The 15,078-nt window shown below is 43.8% G+C and overlaps 1 pseudogene; it reads left to right on the plus strand.

The window, feature by feature from the left end:
* The first annotated feature begins 8,676 nt into the window (after positions 1–8,676).
* On the plus strand, positions 8,677–9,333 carry LOC116589991 (annotated as a pseudogene).
* Positions 9,334–15,078: the final 5,745 nt, after the last annotated feature.

A 15,078-nucleotide genomic window follows, 5' to 3' on the forward strand; every position in this document is an offset into this window, starting at 1 on the left:
AATGTGACGGTCTCCTAAAAAGGGTCTATCCTGAGCAACTTCTTCCCCAGGGCAGGGCAACCTGAGGAACTCAGGTCTTATTTGGAACAGAAGCTCCCCCTCTGGGATCTTAGCCAGTTCAGGAAAGGCCAGGCCATGGCAGCTACAGGGGACGAAGAGAGCTCATCTGGCCGCAGGACAAGAGGGCCAGTGTTGGCCTGCTGTGGCCTGGCTGCCCTGAATGATGTGGTGGCTTCTGGAGGTGGAGATGGCAAATGAAAACGGGCTGGGTCCTTGCAAAATATGTCACTGACTATCTTGAAATGAGCAGGGCACCAGAATCTCTCCCCAGGCCACTTCGAAGCTGTGTGTAACTCTGGTTCCTACAGCTCCTTGCATGAAAAGAGAATAAGTCAAAGCTTTCTTACCTTCCTTTACAATGAGCAGCTGTCATCACGAAATCTTGACTTATGAGAAACCCTCCACAGCTGGTGCCATAACCCCTATGAGTGACAGTTTCCAGATGGGCCATGTAGGGGTGGGAGTGTGGCTTGGACTCAACACCACCGATAATTTCCTCTGAAACAGAGAACCCCAAGTCCCTAAACAGAGGCTCACTTGCCTGCAGACAGAGCACTGGGTGAGGAAAAGGAGGTGGAAGCTGAGGGCCCACAGAGTTGCTGTCTTCTAATGGAGCTCAGCCCTCCATGTGTCCTTATTGTTTGCTTTCTTGAACCCAGTCCGCCCCATCAACCATCTCTCAGCCCACTTTCAGAACTTAGGGTTAGTCTTGATTCCGGGCTGTCATTTAAACTTAAGTTCCTTTGCCTTTTTTATTTTTTTGAAGAATTTATTTATTTATTTTAGAGAGAGAGAGAGAGAGTGAGAGAGAGTCATGAATGAGCAGGGAGAGGGGCAGAGGGAGAGGAACAAGCAGACTTCTTGCTGAGTGGGGAGCCGAAAGGACTTGGGGCTCATCCCAGGACCCTGAGATCATGACCTGAGCCAAAGGCAGACAGATGCTTAACTGACTGAGCCACCAACATGCCCTTAAATATTTTTTCCTGTCTCTATCCTGACCTCCTCTGCATGACAGCAGGCACCAAGAAGAACTGTGAATGAGAATGGTGGCTATTTTGAAGAAAGCAGGCTAGGAGGAGCTTTCAAAGACAGTTTTTTGATTCTCTCTCCACCCAAGACTTCTCATCCCAGGGAAACTGTCATCAATTGCAGGGAAAGAATCTAACTCTTCCAGCTGGAGGTTTTCCCCTAGAATACTTGCGGTGGGATCTTGTAGCCTCATTTGAGGTCTTCTTTGACAGGTGGTTATACCCTAGATGCACCAGCTCCAGCTTCAGGAGTCAAGAGAAAGGCCAACAAAAGAAATAGAGTCTGCATTTTCCCAGTGATGGTGTCCATGGTGAGATTCTTCTGTCCCTGTCCTCCCTTGCTCCTGCTTTTATAATTCCAGCAGTAGAAGAAAGGGGAGGGCTGGAAACCACAGAACAACCTAGTCACATTTTTGTTTTTCACTTTGGCCTGGCTATCTTCCTCATCAGAAATTCTTAGAACCCTCTTCTCTTCTCTGCTGGTGTTGAGGCTGTGGTTAGATTCCAAAAGTCCTCAAATAATGTAGCTCTCTTGAGGCAGAATAGTAACATAGATGGGGAAGGGTAGGCTAAAATTTTATTTTTTATTTTTTTAAAAAGATTTCTTTATTTGAGAAAAAGAGAGCAAGCAAACACATGAGCAGGGGGAGGGGCAGAGGGAGAGGGAACCAAAGAGAATTTCAAGCAGACTCCCTGCTGAGTGTGGAGCCTGAGGCAAGCTTGATTCCAGGACCCTGACCTCATGACCTGAGTCAAAATCAAGAGTTAGGCGCTCAACCAACTGAGCCACCCAGGTGCCCCTTTATTTTTTATTGTTGAAGTATAGTTGACATGCCTTCTATTAGTTTCAGGTGTACAACATAGTGACTTAACAAGTCTATATATTACTCAGTGTTCTCCATGATCAAGGTACTCACAAACCATCACCTAGACAAGTTATTACAATATTATTGACTATATTCCCTATGTTGTACTTTCTGTTTCTGTGACTTATTGATAAAATATGAATAAGAATATAAAGATATACACAAAATATTTGTGAAATATAAGGACGTATAAATAGAATATATTTATAAAATGTAAGGATGTATAAATAAACTATATCTATAAAAGATAAATACAAATTTTATAAATAAGGAAGTTTGTGCTTCTTAATCCCCTTCACTTGTTTTGCCCATTCCCCCACCCTCTGCCCTTCTGGCAACCAACAGTTTGTTCTCTGTATTTAAGAGTCTGGTTTTTGTTTATTTATTTGTCTGTCCATTTTTTTTTTCTTTTTAGATTTCACACATAAGTGAAATCATACATTTGTCTATATCTGCATTACTTATTTCACTTAGCATAACACTCTCTAGATTCATCTGTGTTGTTGTAAATGTCAAGATGTTATTCTTTTCTCTTTTTTAAAAAAGATTTTATTTACTTATTTGACAGACTGAGATCACAAGTGGGCAGAGAGGCAGGTAGAGAGAGAAGGGGGAAGCAGGTGACCCACTGAGCAGAGAGCCGGATGTGGGGCTCGATCCTAGGACCTGAACTGAAGGCAGAGGCTTTAACCCACTGAGCCATCCAGGCATCCTGATGTCATTCTTTTTAAATGGATGTGTAATATTTTGTTGCCCATGCACATGTGTGAGTGTGTGTGTGTGTGTGTGTGTGTATGGTATCTTCTTTATCCATTCATCTATCAGTGGACACCTGAGTTGCTTCCATATCAGCTATGATAAATAATGCTGCAGTAAACATAGGGGCACTTACATCTTTTTGAATTAGTATTTTCATTTTCTTTGGGTAAATACCCAGCGGTGGAATTACTGGATAATATGGTATTTCTGTTTTTAATTTTATGAGGAAACTCTATACGCTTCTCCACAGTGGTTTACATTCCCACCACCATATATGAGGGTTCTTTTTTATCCATATCCTTGCCAACAGAGGGGGGGTTGGTTTAGGTGACATAGGAATCTAGAACAGGGATCAGCAAACTTTTTCTGTAAATAGCCACATAGTGAGTGTTATTGGCTTTGTGAGTCATACTGTCTTGTGGTAACTTATTCAACTCTGTTGTAGTACAAAAGCTATAGAGAAGATGTAAGCAAATAGGTGTGACTGTGTTCCAATAAAACTTTATTTTAAAAACAGGTGGTGGGCCAGTATGGCTTGAGGGCCATAGTTTGCCAGCCCCTGATCTAGAAGATTTGCCCTTTCTTTAATCCTAATAATCAGTAGAAGAACAGAATGTGGCAGTGAGAGATAGAAGGAAAAATGGGGAATTTACTGACTACCCACAATATGTTTGGTGCCGATAAAACTTTGCATATGTATCATCTCATTTGTAATAGTCCTTCTGGGTAAGTATTATTATACACAATTACAGAGCACTCAAGCGAAGCTCAGGATGTCACATAGCAACAAGATCTGAAATTTAATATATCAGATTCTGAAACTTATGCTTTTTCTATTCCAGTAATCTGACTAACAAGGGATGTGGGATGAAGGGTTAGTCCAATAAACAGAGAAAGGAATGGGACATATAAAGGAGAACAATCAGTGTTCTCAGTGCACTGAGAGTCACACGTTGTTTGATAATCAAGTGATATCTGCACTTCTCATTACTTGAGATAGTACTCAGGGCTCTCCTTTGTTCATGTGCGTTAAGAAAGGAAAAAGTTGTTCTTTTTTTTTTTTTAAAAGATTTTATTTCATTTATTTAAGAGTGAGGGAGCACACGAGCAGTGGGAGGGGCAGAGTAGTAGAGGGAGAAGCAGGTTCCCTCCTGAGGGTGCTGGGATCATGACCTGAGCTGAAGGCAGACACTTAAGTCACCCTGGTGCCCCAGGAAAAAGTTGTTCTTGATTAAACTATAACATGCCATTGATTACAAAACTCATTCCTATTATAAAGGGGTTAAAATGTAAAATGTTGTACATCTTGGAATCAATGAAATATGAAAAATTACAAGTAACTCATTCATCCCTATCAACCCTGAGATATATTATTGTTTTCATTTTACAGCCAAGGAAACTGAGTCTCACAGAATTTGAGTCACTTGACAAGTCAATAAATATGAGAATTAGGTGTTGAGCACATATCTGTTTGACTTCAATCACATGGTATTTCCCTATATCGTTCTGCTTTCCTAGTCTGTAAAAACAAAACAACAACAAGAAGAAGGATCTGGAGAGAATTTCTCCACCAATTCCCACAAAAATTTTATAGATGCAGTCCTTATAAGAAATCCCTTATTTTACACTACTTATAGTGGTTCTGCTCTCCTTGATTGAACTCTACATAATAGAGATATTGGCACTGGAAGTGAGTTCAGAAGAACCTGCACTTAGGTTCTGTAACTCGGCTTGGGTCGTCTATTACAGGTTCTCTAATCTGAATACACACACACACATATGTATTTTAAAGATTTTATTTATTTATTTGAGAGAGAGACAGTGAGAGAGAGCATGAAAGGGGAGAAGGTCAGAGGGAGCAGACTCCCCATGGAGCAGGGAGCCTGATGTGGGACTCGATCCTAGGACCCTGGGATCATGACCCAAGCCGAAGGCAGTCGCCCAACCAACCGAGCCACCCAGGCACCCATAATCTAAATATATTTAAAGGCATGGCTTACCTGTTGTAAGTGGTAAAGTATGTTAGTTGTAAGTTCTAAGTAACCATTATGGCATACAGAACAAACCTATTAAATTATCATTTGTAGATATCTGTAATCAAAAGCAGACTTTAGGTGATTAAGTATTTGGTGACATAGAACATATTAGTGGAAATAAGGAGTATTATGGGGTTGATGGTTGCTTCTAGGTGCACTAAAGAACCTAAGAAAAATAAATGATGAGCTTTGGGCTTTCACTTCCAGCTTATGGTCTAAGTAAGGGTCCAGAAATCTTCTCTGCCATAAAAGAAACCCTTCTCTCATGTAACCTCCTGTGTAAGGTTCCAAAAAATCAAACCAATGTTTTATCCTGTGGGTGGTTTGAACATACCTTGACTCACCAAACTGGCAGGGTCTCTAAAATGAAGTTAAAGATTTTTTATTTTATTTTTTATTTTTTAATTTAATTGACAGAGATGACAAGTAGGCAGATAGGCAGGAGGAAAGAGAGGGGCAAGCAGGCTCCCTGCTGAGCAGAGAGCCAGATTTGGGGCTCGATCCTAGGACCTTGCAATCATGACGTGAGCCAAAGGCAGAGGCTTTAACCCACTGAGCCAGCCAGGCACCTCCCTACCCCTCAGATGAAGTAAAAGCAGTAACAGACTCTGAAAATTTGAATGGGAATATATGTAGGCATATTCTGATGAAACTGGGATCTTGAACTCCTAAACTCCTCCAATCCCTCCTTTGTCTATAACAGCAACCCATCTTTTCTGTTATGAGGAGGTTAGTCTTCCCTTGCTTGAAGAATCTGTAATGAGATTCCCTGAGGTAGTTACTTTGCAGCAGACTGCTGGCTGCCCCCTCACCTTTATTGCTTCTGGATTTATTATTTAAAAATTTTTAAAAAAGATTTTATTTATTTATTTGATGGAGAGAGGTCACAAGTAGGCAGAGAGGCAGGCAGAGAGAGAAAGAGGGAAGCAGGCTCCCCGCTGAGCAGAGAGCCCGATGTGGGACTCGATCCCAGGACCCTGAGATCATGACCTGAGCCGAAGGCAGCGGCTTAACCCACTGAGCCACCCAGGTGCCCCTGCTTCTGGATTTATAACCAGATTCAACTCCAAGTAGATACCAGATATGTGACCTATAAGGAATTGCAGTATACACCAAAACAAGATTTTTGCTAATTTATACCAAGAGAAACATGAATGAAATAGGTCTTAAAGGCATTGGTGCAAGTGTTGGGCCAGGCTGACTTTGTTGATGGGATGCACTAAAAACAGATGCCAATATTGACATATTAGATCAAGCATGTCCATGTGGCTCTAACTATTTGGCTAGTTGGTTGGATTGAAATATGGATCCAAAGGTGGCCTATACTAAGTGAAGTTGAGATGCCAGACTTCTTTGATATAGAGAAAGGTATTCTAAGCTTTGGGGAAATCAGAAGATAGAGAAAATTTATTATTGTGAGACTGGTTTACTCACCCCCCTTAAGTGTGTCCTAGGAGAGCATGGAGAACATTCTTTCCACCAAAGTTGTGAAAGATAGATTAGAGAGGGGGAGCACTGGCATTTTTGGGGAGTGCTACAGTGGCTATTTTCTATGGTATGGAGTGACCATGGGAACTCCTGCTACTGGATCTGGATCTGAGTTCCAAGGTGGTGATGACATCTCAGGGTGGGAGAAGCCAGGCTACCAGAGGTGCAGTGGGCTTGGTTACTCTAATGAGTATCACAGTTGAGGCAGATGTAAAATAGAGATCCGTGACTTTGGCTAGTTGATAATGGGGTCCCTGAACTGAAATAGACAGATTACAAAGATCTAAGTTGATTTGTATAAGTAGAAACATTCTGGGTCTGGTGAACAGAGGTCTTAAATATCACAAGGCACATCAACTATTTCCTAGCCTTGAGCCAATTCACTGACCCAGAGCTCCTTGAATGAAAAGGGTGAAGTGCCTTTGAGGAAGGCCCTTGCTATGTAGCCAAAAATTTGTGCTATATATCTTCCTCTTTACCTCCTTCAAAGGTACCCATGGCCATTTACTGAGTGACTATGAATTAGAGAAAAAAAAATCTGGGACATAGTCATGCCTTAGTTTTTTTTTTATTATGAGGTCCTGGCTCTAAACTGATATGAACTCCCAAAGACCCAAAATGCCCTCATGACTCACCAGTCAAGAGGAGGGGCTTATGGACTGATCCACAAAGTTTTGGCAAGCATCCATATCACTGATGGCCCAGGGGTTCCCAAATCAACCTTTGGCCATTTCCCAAAATCCAGAATGCAGAGGTAGAATGGAGATATCCTAAAAAGTAGCAGAATCTCCATAATGGTTGCCTGACTCATGGCGTGAGGGCTGTTATGGTAGAGAAGACCAAGTGGAGCCACCAGAACTGCCTCTACCTACAAAAATAGTAAACTAAGAGCAATGTGATATTCATAGAGACATTCAGGTATTAGTGTAGTCACCAAATTACAGAAGGATGCAGGAGTGATGATTCCTACCACATCTCCATTCAGATCACCTGTTTGGTCCATTTAGTCTTTAGTTATAGGACTTCCGGGCTCTCTGTCTTATGCCTGAAGAACTCTTGATTTTTTTTTTTTTGTTTGTTTGTTTTAATTATGCTGGTGCTTGAAGGTGTTAGAGGGCAAAGTGGTCAGGGAGATAAAGGTTGAGGGGGAGGTGGATTCTAAGGTCTCAGGTGGAGAACTCCCTCTAGGGTGAGAGATGGCAGGAGAGCCTCTTGTTTTACTTTCTCACTTCTGTTGTAGGCTCACTGCAGACCTGAGAACACAGTTGGCTTTGTGTTGCTTTCTGCTCTGTCTCATCTCCTTTCCATACCCTCTAAATTTATCCAGTAGTCATGCTTGGCAGTCCTTGAGGCTTCCCCTTCCCAAGGATTTAGGTAGTCCCTTAAATCTGGGATGCTTCTTTCATAAACCTTGCCATGCTGCCAGTTTATCAGTAATCAGCACTGGCCAGGCTGGCAAGAGATAGTGCTCTGCATCTTAGAATCAGATCTATCAGCTGTGATCTTTTCTTATCTGGTGGGCTGTTGGAGGAGGCCTGTTTGTACCAACTGTCCTTTTCACGTGCCTACTTGAAGTTTGTTTGATTTGTGGTTGTTGCCAAGAATGGGGTAGGGCAACTGCTCTGAGCCAGCACAGCAACCAGGGACAGAGGCATAGCCTCAAGGTATCTTCTATGCTTTCCCATCCGTGGGTTCGATTAACTGAAGGGGTGCTACTCAGGACTCTTGATTTAACCTTTCAGGGTGTTTTTCCATGCAATCATTCTTCTTTTCAGTTGCTCCTTCTTGCATTTCCTTATCTCTTCACAGAACCATCCAGGAATAGCTCCCTTAGGTGCCCTCTGTGATTGATATAATTTTGAACATTTGGCTGGTATATTGATACTGCCATGGTGAATGGACCTAAGCACCAACATCTCCCGTGAAGGACTGAGTTTTTGGTGCCCACTCAGCCAGGACTGTCATAAGGATAAGAAAGGAGTGCATTTCCTAGGGTAAATGTCTCTCATTTAAATGCAAGATCACACTGTGAAGACCATATTTCTGCAGATTCTTGAAGTTGCTCAACTCCTTCCTGAATTGGGCAGATGTTGTGAAGGAGCACAAAACTTGCCACTACAAGATGAATAAGTTCTAGAGATCTAATGCACAGCACAGTGACTACAGTTAATAACATTGTATTATATACTTCAAAATTGCTAAGACACTAAATCTTAAATGTTCTTACCATAAAAAATGATAATTATGTGATGTGATATTTTATCCAAAGCTATAATGCTAATTGTATTCAGTATGTAAATATATCAAAACAATACCTTATACACTTTAAAGTCACACAATGTTACATGTAAATTATATCTCAGCAAAAAACCCCCTCACAAAACCCCATAAAGTACACGGATCTTAAATATACCCCCAATAAAGAGCCGGCAGAGCAAAATGCTTAAATTTTATTGTGACTACTGTGACCATACTTCACCCTTGAGTCTTCATCTGTGAGATGGACACACTGCAGTGGCAGGAAACACAAACAGAATGTGAAAGATATTTATCATGAATGGTTGGAAAAGGGGCACCTGGGTGACTCAGTGGGTTAAGTCTCTGCCTTCAGCTCAGGTCATGATCTCAGGGTCCTAGGATAGAGCCCTGCATCAGGCTGTCTGCTCAGCAGGGAGCCTGCTTCCCCCCATCCCCGGCCTACTCGTGATCTCTATCAAATAAATAAATAAAATCTTTTTTTTTTTTTTTTAAAAGAAATGATTGGAAAAACAGGCTCAGAGCCTGGTTGACAGAACAACCGCTCCACTTTGACAAGGAAAGATACCTCCTACTCCATTCTTTGCTCCTCCTCCTGCAGGGGCAATGATCTCACCTCTTCCTTGTCTCCCAGGTCGTCCTTGCCCTGGTATGATTGCCAGCACCCCATATGTCGGGGGCTTTCCTCCTCCTGGGACGATGCCAGCGGGAGCTGTTCCTGGAATGAGGGTGCCTATGGAAGGCCACATGCCAGTGCTGTCTGGGTCCCCAGTGGGGACGTCTCCCACCTGCCGCATGATGGTGCCCACTCAGCCAGGAACGACTCCACCAGACAAATAAGGAGAGAGGGGAGCCTCTTTATATCCATTTTATCTCACTTTTAAAGATTCTATTTGTTTATTTGAGAGAGAGAGTGTGAGTGCAAGCACGGGGGGAGCAAAGGAGGGTTGAAGCAGACTCTGTACTGAGTGCTGAGGCCGAGGCAGGGCTCTGTCCCATGATTATAACCTGATCATGACCTGAGCCAAAGTCAAGAGTCACTTGCTCAGCTCTCTGAGCCACCCGGGTGCCACTCCTTACGTCCATTTTATATTACTTGTAGTACTTCCCCAGGGGATCATGGGGCTGTGATGTGACTCTGGGTGTTTTCTAATAGCAGGACAAGGAGGATTTGCTTCCCCTTCCTATCAAGAATAGTTTTGGCGGGGATGTAGTGGGATGAAAAAAAAAATCAATTTTTATTTGTATTGTGAAATGTGAAAATAAAATGTCAACTATTTTAGTTTAAAATCCCAATTAACTGTCATAAAGTGATGTACTGGGGCGCCTGGGTGGCTCAGTGGGTTAAGCCGCTGCCTTCGGCTCAGGTCATGATCCCAGGGTCCTGGGATGGAGCCCCGCATTGGGCTCTCTGCTCAGCAGGGAGCCTGCTTCCTCCTCTCTCTCTGTCTGCCTCTCTGCCTGCTTGTCATCTCTCTCTGTCAAATAAATAAATAAAAAATCTTAAAAAAAAAATAAAGTGATGTACTCATGAACCTACAACCTAGATCCGATCCAAGTTTAGTATATGTGCTGCCAAAGCAAGCACTACAACCTAGATCTGAAAAGAGACCATTGACAGCAGCCCAGAAGCTCATCTCTGCTCTTCCCAGTCACTGTTTTTCTTTTTCCTAAATGTAACCTCTATCCTGACTTTCATCACCTTAGATTAATTTTGCCTATATGTTTTTAAACTTTATGTAATTAGAATCAACCAGTATGTATTCTTTTGTGTGTGGCTTCTTTTATTCAGTGTTATGTTTTTGAAGACTCATCCATATGGGTTTTTTGGAATGGTGTTCCTTCATTCTCCTGTATGATTTGTGTTCTATTACGATTATTCTACAATTTGTATACCCATTCTGTGGGATATTGGAATTTCCAGGGTTTTTGCTATTGGCAGTAGATCTGCCACGAACAGTATGTATCAGTATCTTATTGCAGTTCTTAAGTTATATTTCTCTGAAGATTAATACTGCTGAAAAAATTTTTTTTACATACTTATTGGCCACTTTGAGGCTTTTATTTGCAAAATGTGTGATATTTTGCTCATTTAAAAAATTACATTGCTGGGATGCCTGGGTGGCTCGTGATTTAAGTGCTTTCCTTGAGCTCAGGTCACGTCCTCGGGCTCCTGGGATCAAGTTCCCCATCGGGCTCCCTGCTCAGCAGGGAGCCTGCTTCTCCCTCTGCCTCCTGCTCCCTCTGCTTGTGTTTTTTCTCTCTCTCTCTGTCTGTCTCTATCTCTGTCAAATAAATCTTTAAAAAAAATTACATTGTCCAGGGGTGCCTGGCTGGCTGGCTCAGTAGGAGGAGTATGCAACTCATGATCTTGGGGTTGTGAGTTTGAGCCCCATGGTGTAGAGATTACTTAAAAATAAAATCTTAAAAAAAATTACATTGTCTGGGGGCACCTGGGTGGCTCAGTGGGTTAAAGCCTCTGCCTTCGGCTCAGGTCATGATCCCAGGGTCCTGGGATGGAGCCCCACATCAGCCTCTCTGCTCAGCAGAGAGCCTGCTTCCTCCTCTCTCTCTCTGCCTGCCTCTCTGCCTGCTTGTGATCTCTGGCTGTCAAATAAATAAAATCTTTAAAAAAAGAATAAAAGATTTTATTTGTTTATTTGACAGTGAGAGAGAGAAAGATAATAAGAGCACCAGAAGGAGTTGAGGGGAAGGGGCTGAGGGAGAGGGAGAAGTAGACTCTGTTGCGCAGGGAGCCTGATGCAGGCTCCATCCCAGGACCCCGGGATCATGACCTGAGCCAAAGGCAGGTGCTTAATGACTGAGTCACCCAGGCGCCCCTATTTTCAAATTTTGGTGGATTATGTTTTTCTAAGAATCAGTCCATTTTCTTTCTTTCTTTTTTTTTTTAAAGATTTTATTTATTTATTTGACAGAGAGAAATCACAAGTAGATGGAGAAGCAGGCAGAGAGAGAGAGGGAAGCAGGCTCCCTGCTGAGTAGAGAGCCCGATGCGGGACTCAATCCCAGGACCCTGAGATCATGACCTGAGCCGAAGGCAGCGGCTTAACCCACTGAGCCACCCAGGCGCCCTGAATCAGTCCATTTTCTAATCAAGATTTTCAAATTGTCATGGAGATATTATAATTAAAAATATTTTTAATGTCTGCAAAATGTGGAGTAATGCCAAACTTAGGAAGAAACTGAAATAGCATTAGGGTGGGAAAGACAGGGTAAGACAGCAGAGATACAAGGTTTTAGAAGCCAGGCCCTGGTGCTCCAAAAGAGTTCAGAATCTGTTAGAGAAGGTGGACAGATGAAAGATGCTAAGAAAGAGGCAGGGGTCCTATCCTTCAGGGGCCCTGAGCATACCAGGACTCAGGAAAAAGAGGTCTTCTCAACCTAAGTCAAGTTGGATGGGGGATAACTTAACTTCTTTCCTCCTTCCCCAACCCCCCCCCCCCCTTTTTTTGCTTTTGGGCCCTCAGCAGGAAAATGAAATGTCCTTTAAGACTTTTCTGCTGGGGAGAGTAGCCTGGGGAGAGGGGTGAGTGTGTGAGCATTTTTATTTATTGTAAAGTTTTGTGGGAATTGCTGGTCCTAGTGGAGGTTGGGGAAATCCTAACCAGTGTCGCGATTTGCCTTTAACAAATTGCAGGGTGGAGTGACCAGCTTTCCCCAGACTGCTTCTTGAATTGGGGAGAATCCTGGGAGTAACAGAATGAAATGAAAGCCATGTTAGGATGTTGGTGTTCTCAAGTTCATCACTTTCTCATCATGAGCCTCATCAAGATCATGGGAAATTCTGACTTGCATGAAGGCATTTATTTCTCTATCCTTTATATCTCTATCGCTTTTCAGGAAGCTGATAAAGGAAGTCACATTTTTTCCCCCCCAAAGGAAACATTAAGCTGTCTTAAGATAAGGGTGATACCCTAGACCTGTGACACTTTCATCTACCTTTTCCCCCCAAGGTTACAGCTTATGGAAAATGGTGACTGCTTTAGGAAAATGCTCACTCTTGGGCCTGAGACTTAACTAAAGCTTCCCTCTGGGAGAGAAGATGGGCCCTTCTCCCATTGAGCTTCTTTTTTTTACCTGTCAAGGATATCTTAGTATCCGCTGGATGGAATTCAAGAGAACTTGGTCCTGGGAACATCCCAGCCCTAGACTTTGAAATATTTTATAGAGAGGGTCTTGTGTGGTTAATGCGATCCTGCCATCTATTGGGGAACAAATGAAGAACTGATGGGGTTATAGGGTGAGGGTGTCTAACTCAGAACGGAGTGGACTTGCCTGGGTTGGGGTGGGGCAGGTGTGTGGAGCAGATGTCTGGAAGCATTATACGGACTTGTTGCTCTCGCCAGCAAGAACGACCCGCAAACGTGATGAGGAGCAAACTTCTTTATTAGCGTCTGACGTCTCAAGCAAGTTCTGGCAATATATACATGTAGGCGGTCCAGCCCAGCTATCCAATCACTGCCCCGTGCACGTGGTCTCCTCGTGGACCCTTACGTAACCGCGCAGGGCTCTATTGTTCTCAAGCAGTAATCATGCATTTCTCTCTTGGCTCCTGGTGCTGTTCATGTGTCAGCCACGAGCGCACCCATACCCTAACTAGCCAATCATTCTCACTTCCTCAACCTTCAGGCATTTTCATCTACGTGACTCCTTGCATCTGCTGTATGGCTCTCCACAGCTCCCCCTTTTTTATTTGTTTATATGGCAGGGATCGTGCCTGTCTTAGGTTGCCAATCCTCAGCACACATGCTTACCCGTCATCGGGTACTCCCCCCAGATCGAGGAGCCCCTGTCTTAGGTTGCTATGGTGAGGGATCAGTCTTACCCGTCTTTGGCTACCGATCTAGCATACTAAGCCATATTTGGGGGGAGGTACTGGCCTCCAGAGCCATCATGGCTTAGACCAAAGCCCGTTGCTAATGCCGCTGTTATCGCACAATTCTACAGATGCATTTTAGAAGGAGTACTTGAGCCAGAATCATCAACATAATCAGGGCTCCTATGCCTGCCCAGTTTTTGAGGAATGAGACTGATTGTTATAACATACTAACCCAATCACTGACGGAGCCAAGAGATACATGAGTGGCGTTCAAGGTGATACTCTGAGCCTACCGCGGGTGATTAGCTGGTGGTTACGTACGATAGCTTTTACCTTATAAACTTCTGCGAATATAATTTTAAGTGCACAAGGCAAGAGGCACATGAAAAGAACAATCACCACTAGTACTCCTACAATTGTTCCTACAACATACCATGCGTGCGTACACAGGAAGAGGGCTCATATCCCATCCCACGGGCTGTAACAGGGGTGGGTCGGGGACGTATGCCCAATATAAAGAGCCCTGGATTGCCAACACGTGTTGCATTAAAATAAGCGTCAGTAGCAAACATGAGTTAGGGTGAGAAGATTGCACTCTATGCTGAGCCATTTGAAGAAGGGCTTGAAGCTGGGCAGTCTCTTGTCTCGACCACAGTTGAACTGGCTCCGCCTTCATGGGAACAGGCTGCAGGACAGTCATCGTCGCTATCATCACCATCACCAGCACCCTCCACAGATTCCACGGCCACCAGCCTGGTGAGGCGTTCCGGCACCCAGAGTGGAGCAGGCGCATCCTGTGGGAAAACACAAAGGGAACCTCGGTGCCACCTAAGCACCGGGTCGGGTCCCTTCCATAAGCCAGTAAAGACATCTTTCCATTTCACCATTGACTGCTGCATTTTCTGTTGGCCCCAATGACGTTCGGTGGACGAAGTGCCGTCCTTGTCAACCGTGAGGAAATTTAAAATAAAGGTGACCAGATTGGTGAGGTCATTGGGTATACGATACTCCTCTCCAATTCCCCCTTTTTGTATTTTTTGCAAGGTGGTTTTGAAGGTCAAGTGCGCGCGTTCTACGATGCCCTGTCCTTGTGGGTTGTATGGTATTCCTGTGGTATGCTGAATGTTAAAGCAGGCCATAAAGCTGCGAAAGCCTGCAGAAGTGTAAGCAGGGGCATTGTCTGTTTTTAAATGTTTAGGTACTCCCCAGCAGGCAAAGCTGCGTAGGCAGTGGGTCATCACGTGTTTGACATTTTCCCCGCGCGAGGGGGTGACACTAACAACCCCCGAGCAGGTGTCCACACTCAAGTGGACATACCTTTGCTGCCCGAAGGAAGGAACGTGTGTTACATCCATTTGCCACAGATGGTTAGGCAGTAGCCCTTTGGGATTTACCCCTAAGGAGGGCATGGGCAAGTGCACCACACAATTGCCACAAGACTTCACGATGTCTCGTGCGTCAGCTCTTGAGATGTGAAAGCGCGCCTTTAATGTTAGGGCATTAACATGCCATCTTTCATGATATCTTTTAGCATCTTCCAGAGCGCTACAAACATAAAAGCGCGCGGCCGCGTCAGCCATTCGGTTTCCCTCAGCCATAGGTCCTGGAAGGTCTGAGTGTGCTCTGAGATGTCCGATATAAAAAGGGGCACCACGGGAGAGTATGAGGTCTTGCAACTCAGTCAGCAGGGAGGAAATTTCTGATTGACTGGCTGAGATAATAGCAGTTTCAATAGATCTGGTAGC

This window comes from Mustela erminea, chromosome 5 (genome assembly GCF_009829155.1).
Source record: "Mustela erminea isolate mMusErm1 chromosome 5, mMusErm1.Pri, whole genome shotgun sequence".
NCBI lineage: Eukaryota > Metazoa > Chordata > Mammalia > Carnivora > Mustelidae > Mustela > Mustela erminea.